We start from the raw sequence: 6,000 nt of genomic DNA on the forward strand, positions 1-6,000 counted from the left end.
CATCCCCAATACGCTCAATTATAGCAATGACATCCTTGTATACGGTTCTGACACCCGTGAGCACGACATTGCACTCAACCGTGTCTGTCACGCCCTACTTGATGCAAACCGGACCCTGAACAAGGACAAATGCGAATTTCATCAGTCAACGTTAAAGTTCTTTGGTCACATCTTTTCAGGAGCGGGAATGAAGCCTGACCCGGAAAAAGTAGCATCCCTGAACAATGCCAAATGTCCTCAGGACGTCAGCGACCTGCGCTCATTTCTGGGAATGGCCAGCTATTGTGCTTGGTACATTCGGGATTATGCGACCATCAGCCACCCGCTCCGCACCTTGACCAAGCAAGGACAACCCTTTGAATGGACACCTCAGTGTGAGCAAGCATTCAATGAAATTAAGCGGGCCGTGGAGTCGGCCGACAACCTTTCCTATTTCAACCCAAGACGCATGACTGAAGTCACCGTTGATGCCAGCCCCGTAGGGTTGGGGGCCATTCTGGCACAATATGATCGTGACTCGGACCAGAGGAGGATAGTTGCCTATGCCAGCCGAAGTCTGTCCGATCCTGAAAAAGCGTACTCTCAGCCTGAGAAGGAAAGCCTTGCTGTGGTCTGGGCATGTGAACACTTTCATGTCTTTCTCTACGGCAAGCACTTTACCCTAATCACAGATCACCAGGCGCTGGTCACCATCTATGGCAACCCACGGTCAAAGATGCCCCCCAGGATTGAGAGGTGGGGCTTAAGGCTCCAGGAATATACCTTCACGATCGTCCACAAGCCAGGAAAGTCTGGGAACCCGGCAGACTACATGTCTCGACATCCACCAGCATCAACTGATTCTCGCCCTTCCATTGCGGAGGAATATATCCACTTTGTAGTCGGACAAGCGCTGCCTCCCGCCATTCCCATGAATGCAATCCGTGACGCCACCATGCAGGATGCCGTCCTCCAGAAGATTCTCCACAAGATCAGAACCAACAGGTGGAGACATGACCCTTCGGACGACGACAGTGAGCAGAACATCAAGCAGGAACTCCAAGCATTCCGACATGTCTATGATGAACTGTCAGTAACATCGGACGGACTTATATTGCGAGGACAGCGAATCGTGATCCCCGGCAGTCTACAGCAAGGTGTCATTGACCTTGCCCATGAAGGTCACCGGGGAGTTGTGTCCACTAAACGAGCACTCAGGGAACGTGTGTGGTTTCCTTTGCTCGACCAAATGGTAGAGTCCACCCTGAAAGACTGCCACCCGTGCCAATTGACAAGCAAAGGTGATCCACCAGCCCCATTGCAGATGACTCCCTTACCGGCCGGAGTGTGGCAAGAAATTGCCGTGGACTTCTACGGACCCTTATCTTCTGGCAAATATGTGATCGTCATTGTCGATGAGTATTCTCGCTTCCCATTTGCTCAGTTTGTGCCCTCCACTGGTGCTGCCAGCACCCTCAAGGTACTGGATGAACTATTTGCGACCTGGGGTGTTCCTAGAGTGGTAAAGACAGACAATGGTCCACCTTTCAATGGCCATGAGTTTGACGAATATGCCCAACACTTAGACTTCCATCACAGAAAAATCACACCCCTCTGGCCACAAGCAAATGGCACTGTGGAACGCTTCATGGCCACAGTCAAGAAAACATTTCAACAAGCGTGTGCGGAAAAAAAGGACCTACAAGTTGCCCTGAATGAGGTCCTCCGAGCTTACAGGACAACTCCTCATTCGACCACTGGCAAGTGTCCTGCCACCCTAATGTTAGGCCGCCCCATGAGAAACCGGATCCCAACCTGGGATGGAGCCTTACGGGCGATATCACCCGCCCACATTCATCTAGAGATGGCGGACATGGACAAACGTCACAAAGACAAGATGAAAGTATATGCAGACACCAAGCGAAGAGTGAGGTCTCCCTCGGTACATGAAGGAGACTACGTACTAGTGAAGCAAGACCAGCAGAAGAAAACAGACTGTCGGTTCCGCGATGAACCATTACTGGTCACCCGACAGAAAGGCACCATGCTGACAGCGGAATCAGACTCCCGCAAAGTCATGAGGAATGTGTCTCACTTTAAGAAGTATTCACGAGATACCCCCGGACTAGTAACTGATCACTCGGAAGCACTAAACCCCGCTGACTCTGAACGGGAAGCTTTGGATGATCTGGGCCCGCTGAATGTACCTCCGATGGAGGAGAACTCTGGTGAGATGGACGCAAGGCCCCGCCGCACTGTTCAGCGGCCAAAGAGACTCATAGAAGAGATTTAATTGCATATATTGTTTATTTTGTTAAGAAAGGGGGAGATTTTATGTTAGCAGTCTAGTAGATGGGTGGGAGGAGTTAGGTGGTCAGGGAAAGGAAGAGGAGGAGCAGGGACAGGATGAGGGCAGATAGAGTAGGGACAGGGAAGGTAGCAGAAGTACCAAATAAAGCTCCTGAGACATTAGCCCAATTGTCTGTATTCATTTGTAGCAGGATGCTACAGAGGCCTACTGTCTAGATCGTAGGATGGAATGTCAAATATTTGATTCACCTAATGGTTTTTGGTGACAGCATGGAAATAAAATATGGAAATTAAAACAATTAGGACATCAAAAGCATTTATTCCAACACAAAAGTGTATCAGACACAAACCTCTAAGTTACGCTTGGTGTTACCATGCTGGCCTCACCTGCCATTGGTGTGATGCTACGTTGTGCCTGATCCTAAAACTCAGCAGGACTAGATTTTGATGCACCGGGATAATCCTATTTGGGGTTGGGAGATGCCAGAGGATGCTTGAAACAAGGGGTGCAATCAAACTGCATTCCCTCATTGACGGCTATTTCAGGACTTTTTTCAGGATCTGTGGTTTGTTGAATCCCTCAGCTCTCTTTTCAAGCCTTCATGTGAGGCACTTACATTTTAGACCAACTCATAGGTGCTACATTCACAATGTTTTTTGTTTTTTTTATAAAACTTTTTATTGTGATATTCAGATATGTATATTCACAAGAGTGTACATTGGTTGGTGCAGCCTCAACATTCAGCTGTCGCCATCCCTTAGTTCACCTTTTGTTTTACATAAAGAACTTACAACTCTAAGGTCATTGAGTGGAATTTCGTCCCCAGTCAAGCATATCGCCTTTATCCTCAGAATATGCAGTATAACGTTCAAGGCATCCGCGATACATTCTGCACCTGCACCAATCCGGCCCTACGCGCAACAGATCCCTATGTCCCTCCTAACAGCGCTCCTAGCCCCCTTTCGTTTCCCCCCTACTCTGAATCTTCCTCCTCCCCCGAGCTGTCCTCGTCCTCTTCTTCTGGCAGCGGGTCACATAAATTCCCTCTATACGTGTTCCATGGGGACCAGATTTTATTCCATTTGCGTGGGTTCATTCTTTGTTGATATACCGCCCTCTCCACCATCATAAGCAAGTCCATGTTCCTACTCCACTGTGCCAGGGTCGGTGTTTCGTGTGCCCCCCACTTCTGTGCTATGTCTCTCTTCGCTGATTGCAAACACAACAGTGATGGACAGAATGTGGATCAATGTCACACATTCACCCCAGTCCAAAGATCTGGGCCCAAATCCATCGTTTTTCCACTCCACACCACCCTGGGTTAGACAATGGCGATATGCAAATCAGCGCTGACCCTGTGCCCCATGGGAACAGTCCAGTCCGAACTACAAAAGCCATGTCCCTCCCAGAACAGAAACAAGCATCCGAGGACCGGCCCGGTTTCGAGGTAACACCTCTCATCAGCCCGGCTAGCTTGATTCCAGTGGTGTGGAGTGCCTGGGACTCACGTCTGAGCATCCCCAGTACACTTAGAGCGGTAATTGCAAACACAACAGTGATGGACAGAATGTGGATCAATGTCACACATTCACCCCAGTCCAAAGATCTGGGCCCAAATCCATCGTTTTTCCACTCCACACCACCCTGGGTTAGACAATGGCGATATGCAAATCAGCGCTGACCCTGTGCCCCATGGGAACAGTCCAGTCCGAACTACAAAAGCCATGTCCTTCCCAGAACGGAAACAAGCATCCGAGGACCGGCCCGGTTTCGAGGTAACACCTCTCATCAGCCCGGCTAGCTTGATTCCAGTGGTGTGGAGTGCCTGGGACTCACGTCTGAGCATCCCCAGTACACTTCGGACTGGACTGTTCCCATGGGGCACAGGGTCAGCGCTGATTTGCATATCGCCATTGTCTAACCCAGGGTGGTGTGGAGTGGAAAAACGATGGATTTGGGCCCAGATCTGTGACATTGATCCACATTCTGTCCATCATTGTTGTGTTTGCAGGTACCGCTCTAAGTGTACTGGGGATGCTCAGACGTGAGTCCCAGGCACTCCACACCACTGGAATCAAGCTAGCTGGGCTGATGAGAGGTGTTACCTCGAAACCGGGCCGGTCCTCGGATGCTTGTTTCCGTTCTGGGAAGGACATGGCTTTTGTAGTTCGGACTGGACTGTTCCCATGGGGCACAGGGTCAGCGCTGATTTGCATATCGCCATTGTCTAACCCAGGGTGGTGTGGAGTGGAAAAACGATGGATTTGGGCCCAGATCTTTGGACTGGGGTGAATGTGTGACATTGATCCACATTCTGTCCATCATTGTTGTGTTTGCAGGTACCGCTCTAAGTGTACTGGGGATGCTCAGACGTGAGTCCCAGGCACTCCACACCACTGGAATCAAGCTAGCTGGGCTGATGAGAGGTGTTACCTCGAAACCGGGCCGGTCCTCGGATGCTTGTTTCCGTTCTGGGAAGGACATGGCTTTTGTAGTTCGGACTGGACTGTTCCCATGGGGCACAGGGTCAGCGCTGATTTGCATATCGCCATTGTCTAACCCAGGGTGGTGTGGAGTGGAAAAACGATGGATTTGGGCCCAGATCTTTGGACTGGGGTGAATGTGTGACATTGATCCACATTCTGTCCATCATTGTTGTGTTTGCATGTCTCTCTTCGCTAGCATCATGCCTATGATCACCCATTTCCTTCCCTGTGGTGTCAAGTTGTTCGGGCCCCACACATTCAGCAAACATACCCTCGGGTCTGGTGTGAGTGGGATTTGTAAAGCTTGTGAGATCGTGCGTGTCACTCGCCACCAGTACTGCACCATGCTGGGGCAAGACCATAGGGTGTGGAACAGTGTGCCTTCCTCACCGCAGTGTCTGAGGCAGTATGGGTTGTCTGCTCTTTGGATTTTGTGTAGAGTCGTGCGAGTGTAATATACTCGGTGTAATATTTTAAATTGAATGAGCCTATATCTCGCCGAGATGCCGGCTTCTTTAGGTGATGCCATGGCTGCATTCCAGTTTGTCTCATCTAACTCCCCCACCTCCTCCTCCCACTTTTCTTTCAGTTTTTGCAACGGGTCGGGTAGGTTATTGATCAGTTTACGGTAGGTGAGGGAGGTGGCACTGGCCTCCATGTAGTCTGTAAGTAGCCGGTCCTCTAGCGGGGCCGACTCCGGCACAGTAGTACCTGGCGCTATCGCCGTCAACAATGCGTGTTTAATCTGCAGATAGCGGTACGATTCAGTAAGACCCATATCATATTGTTCCCTTAATGTTTCGAAGGAGACCACCCCACTGGTCGTCCACATGTCCCCCACCGTAGAAATCCCGATGATGTCCCACTGATCGAACCCTTTACTCTGCCTCAGTGTACCCAGAGCTTTGGCGTCCCATAAGGGTGTGAGTCGTGTAATCACTCCTTCCCATTTTAGTCGTGTTTGGGCTTTATGCCATATCATCACTGTGTGTTTGGTGGGGCCACTCAGTTTCGCCGTCAGGCCCTTGTTATAGAGTGGGGCCAAAAGGGTGTTCGCGCCTAGCTGACGCCTGTCTGATAGATAAGCCGGGTCATCCTGCTGTCCATGTATCCATTGGTTGATCACCTTGAGATGAGCTGCCCAATAGTATAGTTCCAAATTGGGGAGAGCTATCCCTCCACTATACCAGTCCCTAATCAGCTTCGACTGGGCGACCCTAGCCG

Source organism: Lissotriton helveticus, chromosome 2_1 (assembly GCF_964261635.1).
Source record: "Lissotriton helveticus chromosome 2_1, aLisHel1.1, whole genome shotgun sequence".
Lineage (NCBI taxonomy): Eukaryota > Metazoa > Chordata > Amphibia > Caudata > Salamandridae > Lissotriton > Lissotriton helveticus.